Source organism: Miniopterus schreibersii (assembly GCF_964146895.1).
Source record: "Miniopterus schreibersii genome assembly, chromosome: 11".
NCBI classification, from domain to species: Eukaryota; Metazoa; Chordata; class Mammalia; order Chiroptera; family Miniopteridae; genus Miniopterus; species Miniopterus schreibersii.
This window is the reverse complement of record NC_138111.1, coordinates 43,961,127-43,980,257: the sequence shown is the minus strand read 5'-3', so window position 1 is coordinate 43,980,257 and position 19,131 is coordinate 43,961,127. Positions and strand designations below refer to the sequence as shown.

The 19,131-nt window shown below is 41.3% G+C and overlaps 1 protein-coding gene across 4 annotated transcripts in view; it reads left to right on the top strand.

The window, feature by feature from the left end:
* Positions 1 to 19,131, top strand: part of GLIS3 (GLIS family zinc finger 3) — a 408,840-nt gene that overhangs the window by 313,674 nt on the left and 76,035 nt on the right. The gene's annotated exons all lie outside the window — the stretch shown is intronic.

Below are 19,131 nucleotides of genomic sequence, written 5' to 3'. Positions count from 1 at the left end.
ATTAAGATATGTACCTTGTTTTTTAGACATAATGCTACTGCACACTTAATAGACACTACTATGGGTATTGGGAAACCAAAACAATTCCCGTGACTCTCTTTATTGCGGTACTCGCTTTGTTACAATGCTCTGAGGGATTCCTGAAATAGCAAGGCTGAAGTTTGCATAGCTGAGAGCCAGATATGAATTTCTGGAGAGGGCTTGTACAATAGGAATGAGAGAAAATTAAGTGTAAGTCACCTAAACTGGAAAGTAGTAAAAGGCTTTTATGAAAATTAAGTCCAAATAACAAGAAAATTGAATTGGGGGAAAAATAGCACAACAGACATCCTTTCTGGAGATAAGTGCTTTTTCATAAAATGTCAATCGACTAAAATCAGCTTAGCTCTGAAGGAGGAGGTAGGGAATTTCTAGGATGAGTAAGAATAGAAGCATTCCTCCCGTTAAGCTTAGAAAAAAGATGTTTCTTAATACTGTGTATGAAAATCTGATAAAGGAATTGAACCTAAAATACTTTGACATCAATGAGAGATTAATACATCTTTCAAAGCTTATAGAAATCATAGTATCTCACATTTGGAAGAAATGTTAAAAATTAACCAGCCACCCCACCTGACTAGTTCTCCTGACCTTACAAGACCCCCAGCAAGTGGATGGCCATGCTGTGCTTCAACACCTCAAGGGATGGGGCGCTAACCCCTCACAAGGCATTTCCTAATAATCGAGTTTATAAACTTTTGGACCAACATGTACCTTCTGACCATGGCAGAAAATATGTTGACTTTGACCTTGGCTTTTTGAGTATTTGTGTCCAGATGAATACCTGATTCATTTAAAGGCCCTTCATAACAAATTTAAGGGAAGTTTAAGACTCAACTTACTTCAAGTGATTGAACCCTATGGCCATGGTTTTCAAGTCACCATGACTTCTAGCTAACTAGAGCCTTGTATTCTTTCACGGTTTATAGGGATTTAACACTTTTCTGTTGGGAAATGCTCTGTAGTCTTCTCATTATTTGAGCTTTTTCTTCCTTGAGAGATGTTAGCCGCAAAGCCAGTTGAGGTCTTATATACGGAAATGATTTCACCTCTTCACTGTGAGTTAGAAAAATATCATTAGAAGGATGTGATAGGTATTCTTCATTGTATACAAGCCCACTTTTGTAAGTCAATTGTTAAAAATCATTCATTTTTTCTCTATAAATATAGTTAAGTCTTTTTAATCAGAATCCCAGTAAATTGGTAACAGAGGATTGTTATCAACAGATAATGTTATCAACAATAATAGATGATCACTTGACATGAATTGGATGTGTTCTTTTATTTTAAAAGAGCAAAGGAACTGCCAAATGAATTATAATTTAAATAAAGTTGTAAGGAGATGTTTAATAGTCTTACAATAACACGCCATTGTTGCCTACCCTTAATGTTCAGCAGAACTACTGCCTAATGGTTTTTGTCATTGTCTGTGTATATCTTAGAAACTTAAAGTGTTAAGCTGTGTTTGTAAAAAACACACACACATAAAAAAACTCTTGCTGAGTGTTTTTTCCCTCAAAATATGACCATTTTCCAGGCCATAATTTGGTTTTACTCTAATGACAAATCTATCTTTAGATTGGAGAGCACCTGCATAGATAGTAACAGTTGTCATGGACGTGACAGAATGTAAGTCCCTTATCTAGACAAATAAGCTACAATAGGATATTGACAGTAGATATGAAAACATAATGTATATTTTCAGGAATTGTTAATGGTTTCTATTCAAACATGGTACATTTCAGCCTCTGTATAAAGGAAGAGTAGTTTGATTATGTGAAAGAGTCTCAGGGCACTAATTTAAAAAAGAAAATGAGACTTAGAGATTACAAAATATAAATTTATAGACAATCTGCAGACAACCTTCAATAAGCAATCTAGTAAATAAGGAGCAGTATTATAATCCAATGTCAAGTTTTTCAGTATTGTCTTAATTTTATCCTAAGTAAAGTAAGTTTTCATCTGTCCAACAATTTAGCTTTTGGTGCTCACTCTGTTTTCTGCAGATGGTTGAATTGGATTTGGCTGACTTTCACTGCCTGGTCCTTAGTGACAAATTTACTGTGTTTATTTTCTGAATTTTAACCTGTTTTTTTAATCTGAAGATTTAAAAAATTATTTATAGATCTGTGATGGATTAATTTATGGATATTAAAATGACGAAAGTTGCTCCATCCAATAAAAAGAGGAAATGTCGCTCTCAGGAGAAGCAGTGCTAATAAACCTGGAATCAGTCAGTCGCATTTTCGAACCTTGTGCTGCTCTACCGGTGTAATATTTACATGATACAATGTTGTTACTAGACCTTGGAGAGATTGTAATTGCTAACTCACATCAAGCCTTGGTATTTGAAATATTTCCTGGCAGCAATAATAAAAAAAAAAAAGTAAGAAACAATAAACCTTTTAAGGCAGAATTAAGATTATTTACGACTTTAATTAAAAATTGAAAACTGGCATCATTTCAAAAAAGCCTTTAGAAAAATGTGAATTCATCAAAAATAACCATAAAAATTCCAAGGTGATAAAGGCACCGTGGAGTAATGGTCCCAGCCCTAGGGAATTGTTTTGTTGAAAAGAATAAAACCCTTTTCTGTCACACCCTGTTAGTCATGGACTCATTTAATATACCCGGCCTGCCTGCCTCTAATCCTTTTTTTAACCCCTCTCCCCCCCCAGATACTAAATGACATTATTTTGGTCTTAACATTGCCGGCTTTACAAGGCCTGACTCTGAAATCGGGGCCAGTGACAAGGCGCTTTCAGCTGTAAGACGAGGCTTATTAGGCCGGGCAGAGATCTCGTAAGGGATGCCCTGGCCCTGGGCATGCGGCCCTCTGCCACACCTGCTGGGCCTACTGAAAATCAAGAACCTGAAATCTCAGCTAAATATTATTTATGCCGCAGAAAGAGAAAAGAGAAAGGAAAAGAAAAACCTCTTTACAAAGGAATTGGGATAATTTGGCTCATCGCATGCAGAGAGTAACTTTTCTCTTTGTCTAATGCGTGCACACCCACACATCCCGTCAGCTGAGGTGCAGACTTCTTCTGTGGAATGTGCTTTGCAGATCTCGAGTTTATAAAATCAAGGCTACACAGATAAGCGAGTGTTGAAACACTCGAGTCGCCAGCGATGGCGTCCAGCGCGAGCAGGATGTAGCTGCGGAGCAGAGGCAGAGCCTGCCCTGCAGTCGGGCCTGGTAGTGAGAGGCCGCCTGAGCGAAAACGAAGGCAGTAAGCCACTCGGAGTTTTCCTCCGGGCCGTGAGCTTTATCGGGGCTTTTCATTTTCACCTTGGAAGTGCCATAAGCAGGGACAGTCTCCTTCAACTCTGGCCTCTTATCAGAATGGACTTTTTAAAAAAGTGAATGTGAAGAATGCTGGGCCAGAAGTTAGAGATGACAGGAAGCTTTCCTCCGCTTCACACTTCCTCGGGTTCCAAGCTTTGGGTGTGAGTTGTGAAAGGTTTGTTACACGTTCACCTTCGGCCCACCGTGGTCGGTGACTTTCACTTTGGGGACCTCAACACAAGCTGTTAGAAACCAAGCCCAGCCTTTGAAAAGCGTGTGACTGCGACATGTATTGTATTCCCTACTCAGAGAGCAGCTCCGGGCAGCTTTCTGACTAGAGTAGAGCAGCTGATTTAATGCAGCTCTGTTCACGGAGAACTGGCAGTTCTTTGGAATCTGTTCAGAGCCTTTTATACTCAACACTGTAAACAATTTCATTAAGCGTGGTACCATGTAGGTTCACGTTGCTTTGTGCAGTTGTTGGAATCTTAAAAAGTAATGGGAAAATACATAGTTTTCCCTAAATGGAAGCTTGTAATAGAAGAGCCCATGAGGCTCAGTTTTCTGTCAGTTTTCTGTTATCATCTCCATGGTAGATGACGTGCTCAGGCTTTCCCAGGTTCTGACAATCCCTCCCTTCCTCCCTCCCTCCCTCCCTCTGTCCCTCCCTCCCTCCCTTGCTCAGGAATATACTAAAATCACTCCAGCTCTTAATGGAATATTAGTAATAAGCATATATCAGGGACATACCATTTCAAGATGAGCTAGCTCCCCTCCCTTCCTCTCACATTTAAGAAATCATATTGGAATTCAGATAAGAGAGATGCTGTTACAGCAGTGATGTTAAAATGGCACTAATATGTTGTTGTTTTTAAGTGAGTCAGTTACTAACTTCTGTACTTGTTAACAATCATCGGTAACAAATTATTTGTATCACATCCTCAAAATGATGGTAAGAGATACTACATGCCTGAATGTCCTGATGCCTCAGTTAAGGAGAAACTGATTTCAAGAAAGACTCTGGGTATGCTTTTGTAAAGTAAATACTTTTTATTCAAAATAGTGATGCTAATAATTAAATTTAAATGAAAAATTCCAGTTAACCCTAGGCCTATGGTACTGATTTGGAATTTAAACCAGTTGTCTGGAGGCTTCTGTTTTAAGCAGATCCAATATGAAACCAGCTATGCTTTTGAGAGCATTTTGATGCTACATGGTGATTGGAGTGTTTAAAAGGGGTTGGGAGCTCACATTTGGGGGTGGGAAAGCAGTGGGGTAGGGGCAGTTGTCCATGAGAGTAAGTAGTAAGATCAGAGAAGCTGGTTTCAGTCTTAAATACAGAAAAATAAATACTATTGTCTCTGGGCCTACTAGGTTCACTTTGCTTTGTGCAGTTGTTGGAATCTTAAAAAGTAATGTGAAAATACATCACTTTCCCTAAACGGAAGCATGTATTAGAAGAGCCTGTGAGACTCACTTTTCTGCCAGTCGTTTTCTGTTATCATCTGCATGGTAAATGACAGTGTCTTTTTCAGCTCTTAAAGCAATATTTCCCAAAGTGTGTTCTTTGGAACACATTTCCTAGGATGTTCTTCAATATTTACTTTTCAAAAGTGTTTGCTGTCCTATAAATCTGAGAAATACTGAGTTAAATAGAATTTAATGGTTTCCTTCTTGCAAGAGTTCTCAGAACCTTGGATATACCAATATTCCAGAGGGAAGATAATATTAAGCATTGCTCAAAGTTACTTGGCCAATGAAACAATCTTCTTTTTCCTCTAGAGCATCTCATCAAACTACTCTTCAAGTAAATTACTTGAGAAATACAGTCTCAAGTAATTTCATTTATTCCATTCAACAAATATATCTTAAGCACGTGTTGTGTGTCAGGCACTGCATTAGACCCCTAGATGTAAGTGTATGTAGGACGGACACCTTCTCTGTCCTCTCAGAGCTGCCTCATCTTGGTGAAGTCCAACAACAAAAGGTAAACAGAAAACAAGTAACAAAAGTGCAAGCAACGAAGCAGGGAGGGAACGGATATGATTACTGAGGGGCACCTACTGAGGTGAGATGGTCAGGAACACATGGAAATGACCACTTCAGAAATGAGAAAAATGTATTAGCTGCACACTTTTTAAAAGCACAACTTAAGTCAAAATACTGTACTTTCCTGTTTGAGCTTTTAAAAGAACCTGGTAGTGCTAAGAGCGCAGCAGTGGATGTCAGGATCATCGTAGCTTGTTATAATCGCACTTTTCTGCAGCCTGTCCTCAATCGTGGTGGTGTCAGGGGGACCGGATGCTAGAGAGTGAAATCTGTAGCTTACATCTCCCACCTAAGAACGAACACGGCTCGGGTGGTTAGCCTTTGTGGTTCACAGGTGAGGCCCTGCCCCAGCTCTGAGGATTTAGAAACAAATAAGACCTGAACTCTCCCTCCTGGAGATTTCATTCCAACAAGAGACACATGGAGACACTCGATTTCAGTGCAGTAGGGGAAATGCTGTGATAAATTTGCTTAGAAAATGCATTGGAACATGGTTTCTGAGAGTTCCTTTGCCACTGATAGAGATTCTTAAGCGTTAGATTCTGTTGTTTGAAAGCAAGGGGGATATCTATGGGTTTTTCGTTGTTCTCGATTACATTTTAGTGCTTTGTCTTGCATGGTAAAGTAGTTTTATTTCTATTTCCCCCTGAAAATTCTTAATTAGGACAAAAATTAAGGGTGTTTGGCATAGCTCTGGCCAACTGTGTAAGGAATGAGGACCCTGTGACAGGTGCTTTAATGAGCAGTTGAGGCTGTATAGCGCCTAGCACAGCTACCTTATAGAAACAGTTCCTAGATAATTGCTTTTTTGATTGATTGACTGACAGAAGCCTTCTAAGCGTTGCATTCCCCTTTTCATATTAGATTTTGTGGATTCTCAATGAAAATGATTTTGGAATAAAAGCATTTAGCTCAGACTCTCTGCTGCCTAAATATAATGTCCTAAAATATCATGCCCTTCTTGGGCTTTCGCCCTTCATCTCCGCTTCTGAAATGCTGTTTCCCGTGTGCAGTTACTGCTGGTTCTGCTAGTTCTCTTTTGTCTTCCCTTTTCAGCTTCAGTTGTGTTTTGTCTTTGATATCCATGGGCACTATTTTCCCATTTGTTTGCATCTTGGCTCTCAGAGCTGTGAAGATTTATTTTCAGGGTGACTTCACACACAGGCTTGGATAAGCCTGATGTAAAAACTTCTCGTGGTGGATACTGGGCAGGTGGCTGTGTCTTAGAGCAGTGTTTGAATTGGACATCAGGAGGTATGGGCTCCTTTTAAGCCGTGCCATGAATTGCTTCGTGACTGAGCTTAAGTTACATTCCCCTGGTTTTTCCATTTCCCCATCCTTACAGCTAGCTTGAAAGGCAAACACGGGGCCTCAGAGGTAAAAGGGTAGCTATTTCAGTAGAACGCATTGTTGAACCACATACCTGCAACCCAGGGCAGTGTATTGTGACTGACAACGGACCAACAGTGTCCTTCGAAATATTTTCCTTCCTGAGAACTAAATATTCTTGTAGGTGGAATCATCTTTCAGTGAATACTATACCCAGTCTCTCTGGGTTATATGGATGCTTGATAATAGTGAAAAAAAAAAAAAATTGTGCAGAGAAGGGAAAGGAAGCTAAGACTCAAACCAGAGGGAATTAAAATCAAACTTGAACCAGTGATATTTGGTTCTATTCAGAGGTCATTAACTTGGGCCCATGGACCGTAATGGGGGGATCCATGGATGGATGGATGGCTTTTAGGAAGCTCATGAAATTCCAGAAATTATGGGCAAAATGTGTTTTTTGTAGGGAACGGCTCCATAGAATTCACTGACTTTACAAAATTAAAGCACTTTGGTGATCCCTCCCCCAAAAAAGAGACAGGAAAAAAAACCTCTCACAAAGGTATGAGTGGTGAGAATATCTGTTACCCTGATTGTGGTGATGGTACCATAGGTGTTTGCATTATGTCCAAAGTAATCACATTGTACACACTAAGTATGTGGAGTACTTTTGTATATCAATTATAGCTCAGTAGAGCTGTTTACAACAACTTCACGAGGATCATGTGAGCCCAAAGCAGTGCTCACCTAGTGACTTATCTTAGTTATCACTCTCAGAAGGACCCTGCCCAGCAGAGAAGGGTCTGTGCTTCTCATGTGCTGGAGGATTTACTGCTACTCACCCACCGTTTACTCTGAGTCTGATATTGTGCTGAGCCCTTGGGTGTACAAAAATAGTAAGATACACCCTTTTTCCTTGAGGCAGTCGGAGGTATTAAAACTGGATACTGACAAGGGGGGGACTGATCATACAGACGGTGAGTTGAAGTGTGGAGTGGACACAGACTAGAAGTCACTACGCCGGTTAGGACAGCATGCACTTTATAAGGCTTCATGGAGGTCTGAACCAGGTTAGTGGCAGTTGGGGCAGGGAGTGGGGATGGAGTGACAGTGTTGGGGGGGCGCGGCTCAAGGTGGTGCCAGAGTTCCTAGCTTCCAGGATTGGGTACGCAGTCCACAGCTGGAATTTCTTCCTCAGGGAAACCTCAAGTCTGCTCTTAAGGCCTTTCAACTGGTTGGATTAAAAATCAACTGGTTGTAGATGCTAATCACATCTGAAAAAATACCTTCACAGCAATACCTAGATTAGTGTTTTACTGCATAACTGAGGACGAGAAGCTAGCCAAGTACGCATAAAACTGACCACCATACCCACAAACTGAAATCCATTATGTTAAAATTTAACTGAGGTTCCTTTATTTGAAGGTGACACTAGCCAGATGAAAATGGGGCATGTCGAATCTCAGAGTATAATTTATGTTAGTGCAGATTGATTACTCACTGGGAAAACAGATGGAAATTAATTATTGGCTATGCCTGGTCCCACTTTCTTTCATTATACCATTGACAGTTCAAAGCAAATTTGTCCGTGCCAATAAATTTCCCCCCATTATATGTATTTCCCTTTTTATTGAATTTATTGGGGTGACACTGGTTAACAAAATTATACAGGTCTCAGGTATACAAATAATATAGCATCTGTATATTGTATTAGGTGTTCACCACCCCAAGTCAAGTTTCCTTCTCTCACCACTTCTCCTCCTTTCCCTTCCTCCACCTCTGCCCATCCCGACTCCCCCCAGCAGTCACCACACTGTTGTTAGTGTCCATGAGGTTTTTCCCGTTTTTTATTTCTATTTTGCTCAATCCCTCTACCCTCTCCCCCCACCCACACAGCTGTAAGCCTGCTCTTTATGAGTTTCTCTCTCTTTTGCTTGTTAGCTAATTTTGTTCATTAGATTCCACATATGAGTGAAATCATACGGTACTTGCCTTTCTCTGACTGGCTTATTTCACTCAGCATCATGCTCCCCAGGTCCATCCATGCTGTTGCAAAGGGTAAGATTTCCTTCTTTTTTATGTTCAACTAATATTCTGTTGTGTAAATGTACCCATGCCAATTAATTTAAGGACACTGCTACCAGAGTAAAAGAAGTTTATAGTTTAAGCAAATAAGTGGATACTTTTTTAACATACATTTTGTGTTACATATCAAAGAATTTACAAAATCATACAAGTTCATCATAATGCTAATTTTTAAATCAGTCATTTTTGTCCTAAGTTTATATCATATATTTGTTAATAGTGTTTATATCATATTAAATGAAATAATGACAGTAAAACACTTAGCATGGTACCTGACACATTATACATGCCCAATAAAGGTTAGCTGTTACTGCTAGAATTAAATCATGTTGTTTATTAAGTGTGTCTAAGAGAGAAGACAAGTGGCTGTTGAAATTTTAGTAGGTTGGTGTTCTCTATTCCAGATCCTTCCATTAATTTATTTTACTCTCAAAAAGATTTAAGCTGTTTAAAAACAATGAATGGAAACCGAGATAATGGCATAATTATGAATTGTTCATATATTCACTTTGTTTTTGTTTTTGTATAAAAACACATTTGTAGTCATGTTTCTGGGTTTTAAAATCTCAGCCAGACAAACTGACCATCCTATTGCCTGCATTCATCCAGAGAATCCATGTGTTTGGTTGGAAACCCCTGCCATTTGTCTGACCTCCCATAGGTATTGTCTTGTGAATGAGAGATGGGTGGGTATGGATTTCATGCTGAAGAGTTTTACTTCTATGCCCGTTTTAGACCTCGGTTGTTTCCTGATTTTGCCTCTTCTAAACTGACAGAAGACCTCTCATTATTTCTTTGTTCTTATAATGGTTTGCTGTTTTATTTCCTCTAAGTGTGAGTTACCTGCTCATTTCCTCTGCATATGGACTTCTGAATCATGCACCTGGGTCCAGGCCCCTGCATCACCAGTTCTAATGATATAACCTTGGATGAGTTACTTAGCATCTCTGAACTTCAGGCTCTCATTTGTGCAGTCTGGGTAGTGTCAGCAACCCCATAGGCTGTGGTAGCTTTTAGTGAGAAAACGCCTGCACAGTGCCTGCTGCGGCCCTGCACTAGGCGGAGTCCAGTCCCTGGAGAGGAGGTGGCTGTGCCCACAGGGGTGAGAGTTGGAAGATGTTACAATACAGAGGGAAACGGCTTGCCATCTTCCATTTCTGCTCAGGAAACTAGCTTTAATTAGTGGGTTACAGAAGTGACAGTGAGATAATAGCAAGAAGTTTCTGAAGGGGAGAGAGGTTTTTTCCCCCTGCCCCAGATGATTTAGTTGGATTCTTGCTTGAGAAGTCAGAACTTGATAAACAGACCTTTGAGCTTCTACGAGGCTCCACTGGGGTTGTTCAAGTGGAATCCAGCCCCTGTGACTCAGATGTTTTAATAGTGATCGTGGTACTAGAGATAAAGAGTCTTCTTTTGCCTAGATTGAATGCTTTAACATTTTAGAGCCATTTTGTATACATTATCTTATTTTATTCTTTTGGCCTTTAGAGTCAGGATGGATTTTTTATTACTACTTCTACTCTTTAGTTTGTTTCTGAGAAATGAGAAGGTTCACAAATGGAAAGGGAGCCAAGTGTGATGCCAAAAGGTGGCATGTTGTTTTCCTACAGCCGAAAGACCTAGCAGAATGGGTGCCAGAATTCCTTACTACGGCCTAATGAATAGCCGTCCCTTAAGTCCTGACACACTGTTTGCAATCTTGGCCTTCCACAGACCGTTCTGGCACAAGATTACTCTCCCACTTAACAAATCTAGAGCCTCTTTATAAACTGTAACAAAGTGTCATGTGACATCGCGAATGCTCACTGTTCCCTCTGTTTGTTGAGTATGGACTAACTCTGTTGAGGTAACTGTTCAAGGACTAGAGATAGCTGCTGCCTCTCTCAGTAGGGCTGTTCTTTCAGCTGGAATAGGACGATGCTTTTCAGGATGGGTGCCTGCTGCACTGCCAGGACGCGGGGCCAGCTGTGGGCACGGCTGTAGTCAGTCAGAATTATAAGAATCCTCAACTGTAATCTCATCCTCCCTGCAGGCCAGTGTGGGGAATCACGTTTAGGAAGTCCCAAAAGAGATTCCTAAAGCCCCTTGGTGAACTCTTCAGCTTTTCTGACTTCTAAGAAAATCTGTTGTTGTTATTTAGCAAATCTAATATGTGCAGACGTTCTGTGTATTATTAGGTCCAAAACCTACCTTCCAGTACACCGGCAGCCACATGGACTCTAGTTCTGTCTTCCAAGGTTGCTTCTCCTTGGGCCTTAACGACCTTGCTGATGTATATAGAAATTTGACCTTGCTGATGTATGTAGAAATTCTGCATGAACATCCCCTAGCCCTCTACAATTTTTCCTTATTACCCACCTTCCAGATTTTTTAGCATATAGGTTGCATTGCTTTCTATCCTATTTCCTTCATGCCATAGAATTCAGTTTCAACCAGGGTCATAGGAGACCTACAGTGTCATTTACTGGCTATTGAGGCGAGCATTAAGATAGAAAAGGTTGTCAAGGGAACCGAGGCTAAAGGGCCTCATATATCGTGCTAAGGTGTTTAAACATAGACCCCGGTCAGATCTATGATTTAAAAAGATAATTAGGGTGGTAACATGGGTGATGAATTAGGAATTTGGGGTGAAAGGAGATAAGAGAATTAGTTAGGTGGCAAGTTTCTGTTCTTCAGTGTTCTTTAGATACAGTGGCAAGTCTAGTTACGACCACATCCAGCTGGCCTGTCATCAGTTTCAGGCTTCTCAGTCTTGCCCAAACTGCGATCATGAGAGACTTTGCTAAATATCTTGATGAATTGTAGGCTCATTATATGTGCAGCTTACACCTACCTAATGGTTCTTAAAAAGGAAACGAGGAATCTGGTTGTTCTCAATAACCCCTTCCTAACTCCTGTTGACTTCCTTCGTTCTGAACTGCTCACCAACTTATGATTCTTTGGAGCATCTTTCCAGGCATGAAGTTTAAGCCTTCTGGTGATCAGTGGCATTTCTAGGTTTTCTTTTTTGCCTTGTTGAAACTTGAGGTATGGATTCCTCTTTCTCCATTTTCTGGGCCTTATTTTCTTTGAACTTCCTCAAAGCATACGTTTATAATCATGTGGGTTTTTTTGTAGCAGAGTTTGTGTAGCCTTAGAACCTTGCTATTTCTTTCTCCAACGCTCCGTGTTACTCCTCTCTCCCACCCTATTTCCAGCCATTATTTTACTAACATTTCCGGTTCAGCACTGTCACCTGTGGGAATATAAAAGCCAGGTAGCAGCAGAGTTGTGATATACTTCGTCACAGTTGCTTAACACTGGTGCATATCTTGCTACATATTTTTCTATCTTACGCAAGCATATTATGACCCTTTTCTGTTTTGATTCCTTTTACTCTGTAGTATATAGTAAAAATCACTGCCATGATGATTTTCCTCACTCAGTATTTGCAAGGATTTCCCTGGGCTCTGAAAAAGGGGGATTCAAAGGGGAAACAGGTGGCAGAACATACCAGACAAGAAGCTGTACTTCACAGTAGTGCTTTGGGCTGGCCTCGCCTACAAGCACCAGCTATAAGAATTTGGGTAATGTTTACCCACTGTGGACTTTGAATACAAATTGTATTTTTAGATGACAGTGCAAAGGGCATCCTTGACATGTCTTCATTTGTACATAAGCAAATACAGAAATCAGTTTCATTTCTGTGTACTCAAAATAGCAGTCAAGGATGATCCATTCCCCTCCTCCCTTTAAAAAAATTCTGTTCTTTTGTATGAAAAAATATGTCCAGAACAAGTCCTCCAATTTTCAGGTCATAAAAACTCAGACACATTAGGGTGCACTAAATCATGGCAGAGATGAGCAGAGTAACCTAATGCTTCCGAATGTTTCCCCACCTCCCATCTCTGCTCCAATGATGAGCCTCCCCCCCACCCCAGACAGAAAGCTGGGAATCGATCAGACTTCAACACAGCAATGCACTCACCAGCTCAGTAGCACCTATATCTCTTCCACTGTCAGTGATCTCAGGAAGAGATGAACTGGCATTTAAAGCATCCAGTAAAAACATAATGGGTGCATTTACCCCTTTAATTTTCTTCCCTTATGAAATGAGAGCTTCAAGGAAATGGAAAGAAGAACAGTAATAACCGCTAAATACCTGTGTGGAGCACAATCTGCTGGGCCTTTTCATGCCTGTTTACCTCTTTCATCTTTGCAATCATTCTGCAAGGTTAATATTACTATTATTATATAATCCCACTTTAAAGATGGAAGGCCCAAGTTTCAGAGAAGCTAAATGACTTTATGAAGCACACTCAGTCAGTAGTGGAACTGTACTCCAGCTGAGTTTTTCTGACTCTACATTTGGTCCCCTTTTGACTCCACCGTTCTTGCTATGGGCTGTCTGATTTTCCAGCAGGGGATGTTTTATAACTTGTCAACAAGTTCTTGGTGTGAGGATCATTCTCAGAGCTCTATAGCGGCCATCTGCTAGAAGACGGTGGCAGGGCCTCTACTCTTTGGTGTATCTTCCTTAAAATTCTTTAAACCCCTGCCCAGCCAGGCGTGGCTCAGCCGGTTGAGCGTCGACCTGGGATCCAGGCAATCAGGGTTCGATTCCCGGTCAGGGCACATGCCCGGTTCTGGGCTTGATCAATGACTCTCTCATCATTGATGTTTCTGTCTCCCTCTCACCCTCTCCTTTCTCTGAAATCAATAAAGGTATATTTAAAAAAAAAAATTCTTTAAACCCCTCTTTTGGTGGCTGGGCCAGTAGTACCATCCAAGTGGGAAACCCTGAACCCAGACTGGTACCCACAAGGGTAAAAGCCTCATTTCTCTCCCTTGAGCCACTCTCTCAACCTCTACCCAATATGTAGAGTCAACTAAGTGCCTTAACAAGCTCTGGGACTTATGTGCATGGGGTCATCTGGGGCCCTGCAGGCAGGCCCTAATTCCAGCTGAATCACTTGAGATTGGACCTTTGGTGTGATTCAAATTAGTTATGTAGACAGGAACCCTGCAAAAAGAAACTTTTGCCCAGTGCTATGCATATCCTAGGGATGATCCTGAAGGTGGCAGGAACTGCAAAGGGTCTAAGATCTTTACCTTAAGTACAGACTAATAAGCTAACCTGCCACAGTTTCATAGATACTGGGAGAAGACATGAACCTCTTGGGTCGGAGATAAAAGAGAACTTATTCTTCACGGCTATAGCTGTGGAGCATCATCATTTTAGTTCCCACAAGGTGATGCAAAGAGGGCCAGGTGACACTTGTGCACTCAGTGGATTGTGTCACAAGAGGCGAATTCTGAGCTTAGAGAACCCGCATCTTTCATAATGAACGTAATAAGCACGCCTCCCCTTTGCTCAGGACCAAGACACTATCCAGTTTTCCAGAGCTGCTTTTTATAGAAACATCCTTACAAAGATAGTCCAGAAAGTCAGTCATACCTCTGCTCCCAAGACATAGAGAAACTTGAGAGACCTATGGAGAACTACCTCTCAACAGTCAGTTCCTGTTGCTCCCCCTTGATTGCAAATGTACAGGAACAGCCAGACAAGTCACCTGGAATGGCCCAAAGATCTTCCTGAAATAACAGTGGCCTCTGAAAGAAAAGACTGAAGCCAGGAAAGAAGGGCCATGGATGTTTGTAAAACATGATTGTATACCTTGTGGGTCTATATGTAATTCTGACCATGCCATACCTGTCTGTTTCAGATTCTGCAGTCCTGCCCATACTAGTTATCTCATTCAGGAGTTGTTCTTTGATACCTAAAATCCTCTGTTCCACTAGCCTGTTCCAGCGCTTAGAACTGCCACCGTTACAGTCATTTCCCGGCTATGGGATTTTCTCCAGAAGAACCCTGTATAGTTTTGTTACCTGGCAAAGACAATGCAACAGTCCCTCTGCACCCATTAATATATCAGTATAGCATCTGTGTCTGTTCTCTGAGGCTCTTAGGCAAGAAAGGTGGTTTTAATGGGAGAATGGGATTGGAATAAGTGAGCAACGATGAATGTGCGTGGACCTGGGGGACGGCGTAGTTTCAGTAGGGTCTCTGGAGGGCAAAGAATAGCTTAAGACCACTGGGTGACAAGGCAGAGAAAAACCCAGCGCCAGGCAACAATGGAAAAAATGGATGAGATAGCGCTTTAGAAGTTGCTGCACAATTTATCCTGGAGCCCATCCTGTTATTGGACTTTAAGAACAGATTTAAAAATGGAGCTTTATTATTCCATTTCCCTAGTTTTCCTTGGCCTTTTCAAGGAATGTAGGCAGTGTATTTTAAAATGAATGTCAGGGGAGCGATTTTAAAGGCACCACTCAAACACAGTTGTGTTTGCTCACTTGTCAGTGCCGCTCCTCCTTGCCGAGGCCCTCCCGCCCGGCATCGGCTGTGCGCCGCGCACGCCGCGTCTGGGCCCTGGCGGTGCTGCTCACGGCCGCGGCCCCTTTGGCCACACTCCCGTGCAGATGCAGCCGCCACCACGAAACCCTGACGACTTGCATGCAAAGCGGTGATATTTACATTGATATGGTGGTGAAAGCCTCAGTTTTTTTTTCCATTTCCTGGCTGGTATTTGCAATGTGGAATTGCAACACTGCATTTACGTGCATTTTTGCCTTTAAAATGCTCTGTGGTGTTGCAACATTTGAGAAATTCCCAAGGACCCTTAATCTTCCTGCAAACACTGGTTCGTGAGCCAACAATCTGCTCAGCGTCTCATCTCCTCAGGCCCCTGCTTCGTAATTCCGAGTTCGCATTGTGTATCTTTAAGATGATTGTCCCTGTACTGTCTTTTAGTTTAAATTTTCCCCTTGAGGATACCAACAGAAGAATGAAGCAGAAAAGATTTTTTTTGAAAAAACATCCTAGCTGCTTTCAGGAGCAGTTGTTGAACTTAAAGCTATGTTGCCTATTGTTTTCCATGAAATCTCATTTAAAATATTTTATTAAGGCAAAAAGACTTGCATTCGGGGCTAAGGACCAGTGAGCAGTAGCCATGGCAACCAAGAAGCCATTTGGGAGGAGGGAAAGAAATGCAGTAAAGAGTAAGTGTTTTAATCCTCAACTTTAATCCCTTTACTTCCGGTTCTCAAAATGAAATATAAATCAGGCACCATGGAGCGTTGCAATTTTTATCTGAAAGGGATGTTGGCAAAAGAGGATTAGTAATGGACAGACGTGTTCAAGGAATTTATTCACACAATTTGTTGTAAAACTTTTGGGACCACGAGTGACCAGTTCTTTTGAGTGGCATCAGTGAGAACCAACAAAACATACTTTGAAACTGATTAGAGAGCCGGCGCAGGGGGACACCCCTCTTTGCTGTTATTGTTACATCATTTCAGCCTGTGGTAATGACATGAGAAACCAAGGCATTTCCTTCGTTCCCCAGTGGGGAGGTAGGAGACTGGGGGTGGGGAGGTGTCTCGTTGGTAGAATAGAGATATTCTTTTGATCTTCAGAATACTAGGGAAAAATTAAGTCACAGTATTTCGCATGCTACCTTTCCTTGATGTTTGATTACTATGGGAGTTTTACAAAGATGTGTGTTTTTTCCCACTTCACCCGATCTTGGGTTTCTGCTCAAAAGCTTTAGTTTCTGCGGACAGTAAAACAGAATTCTCAGGAAGATAGATTGTTATTATTTCTTAGTGTCTCTAAGAAACACTAAGATTTTTGTTTCTAAGATTTTCTTTTACGTGAAGTACTGCCGACTTGTTAATTTCTGATTAAAAATAAAATATCTAATTTTCTTTCTTTAAAGTCAAACCAAAAATATGCCCCCCACAACACTGACTTTAAAATGTTGATTGGTTGACTCTATGCATCTCTTTTCTCTAGTTCTACTTTGGAGAATCACTGAGGAGAAAAGGGAGACATGTCTGGTTATGGCACTGTTCTTTCCCTCAGCATATATATAAGAGAGTTTCTTTGATAAGTTTATTTCTGGTGGACAGGGCTCTTTGCAGAGATCTGAAGTCAGTGCAGCTAGTGCTGGTTTCCTACAGTGTCAGAATGTGGAATTACTTCCAGTAATAGCATCTTCCCAAGAGGGTGCTAAAAATGGTGACAGACAAGCAACATGAGGCCCTAGAACACTTGAGAGTGGGGTCAGACACAGCAGAACACTCTGTGTTTGGAGTTCCTCGTAGGCCTCGAGAGCAAAAGCATCCACGGCAGGACATGGGGAAGGAAAACCGCGCCGCGTTCTCCAGCATGGAGGACAAGGCTCGGCTTTGACACCTGTCTCCGCTTCCGCACCTTGGCCTGGTCCCCTTTCTCCTCACTCTGTCAGAACCAGCGAGACTGGTGTCGTCTAGGACAGAGCTTCTGAGATGTAACCCTGGCACCAGGAGTGGACGCTGGCAGCCCTCAGCATCCTTCCTCACTTCCCTTGGATTTTGGCCTTTCTAGTCTAGATTTCTAGGGCAGGGTTAATATATATATATATATTTTTTTTTTTTTAATTTTTAATTTATTATTTTTTTGAGATGAGATTTTTGTTCATTGCGTGGGGTGGATGGTAATAAGAAAGACAAAAATGAAGTCAGTGTCCAGAGGAGCAATAGTAGATTCTAAACATGAAAATGGCTTTGGCACAGACTGCAGGAACCCGTAGACTGGAGAAGTCCAGTTCCTGTGTTGGGCTTCGCCCTAAAGAGCTTCTCTGAACCAGACCTCCTTTCCAGTCACCAAAGAGAAGAGCTTCGTTTCACCAAACCATCCAAAGGTCATGTGATTCAGGTGTCACTGTGAGATGTGCTGCTCTCGGATGAGAGGGGAAATTACCTTCAATGAAATGCTTCTGTGCAATGACGAAAACACCACCACAGGCAAGCTCGTGTGTTAATGGGTTACCTGAGGGCTTGGGAAAAGGCTCTGGAGCAGTATTAAAGGCTGTATTTGGAGTAGTGACCAGGGAGACCAGGGCCACAGCTGGTCATTTTTTCAACCACGCTTCAGAAGGTGGGAGGTTCTCATCTTGGCTGGGTAGGTTGCCAAAAAGAGGGCGTGAGTGTGTCATATTTCAGGCCCACTCAGCTAGTAATTTCTGTGCTCTTCTTATCAAAAGATATATGCTAGACATTGAATCTTTAAAAGCATGGTAGAAAATTGGATTTGTTCCCAGCCCTTCCAGATGAATGAGAGATATGAAGTATAAATGTAATGAATTAGCATTTCCTATTGGAAGGATTGCTCATTTGCACATTCCAAGAGGCAATATATAAATGGGAATAGTATTATCCAGTAAAATTTGGCATCAGTGGGGACTGAGTAGTATAAGGAAATAAACTTCCCAAATGTCTTCTATTTTTTTAAACTTCTGTTAAGGTTTCACTTGGCTAATTCCAATTTTATTCTGAGTTGATAATGTTGGCATGCTTAAACTACCTCACTCTTTCTTCCCCATCATATTGCATGAAGACATGATTTTATCTGTATTTAGGGGCTACCCTAGAGAGCAAGCATGGATTAATGAACTCTTAGCAGCTGTTGAGTCACTTGCTATTCATTCATTTAATTGTTCACACACTCCTCCAGATATTTATAGAGTACCTTTGGTGGGGAAAGAAATGCTGTTTTAGGTTGCATAGTCAAACATATGATTTCTGTTTACAAGGAGCTTTTTTGTCTTCTGTGACACACACACGTACTCACACATAATTTATAGATAAGTATTATGCAATGTAGAAAGCCACAAATAGCATCAGAGTGATACAAAGAAGCTGCTGTTGAGATGTTTAAAAACCAATAAATGACTTTGGAATGGAAAGACCTGGGAAAAGGTCAATAAAGAGGTGACATTGAATTGGACCCTGAAGCAGGTGCAGAATGTGTGGTAGATACGCAGAGTCTGGAGAAGAGGGGACTCCAGATGAGGGAGGCTTGTGGCAAGAAGTACAGCGTGAGACATGCATGACATAGATACATGGGACATGAAGTCACACAGCTGGGTGAGAGCCAACCTGTTAAAGCCCACAAGTTTGGGCTGTAGATAAAGCTTGGTGGAGAGTCACTAAAGGGCTTTGAATGGGGAGTGACATTGTCAGCCGTGTACTTGAAGAAAATTAAACTGACTGTTGAGTGTAGGATGGATGGGAGAGCAGAAAGCAAGTGCTCTCCATTGAAATGGCAGCCTTCAACTTCTAGAAGGAGGCATTTAAAAAATTGTACAAACACTCATGCACACTGAAATCAGCCTTAAATCTTTTTCAGACAATTCATTTTAATTAAATGAAAGGAAGGAAAAAGTGACTTCTGCAGTTAGTCTCTCCCCACACTTCCTAAACTATAGCATAGTCAGGGGCTGTAGTCAGAAAGCAATTCAAAGCCAGACAATAAGGAG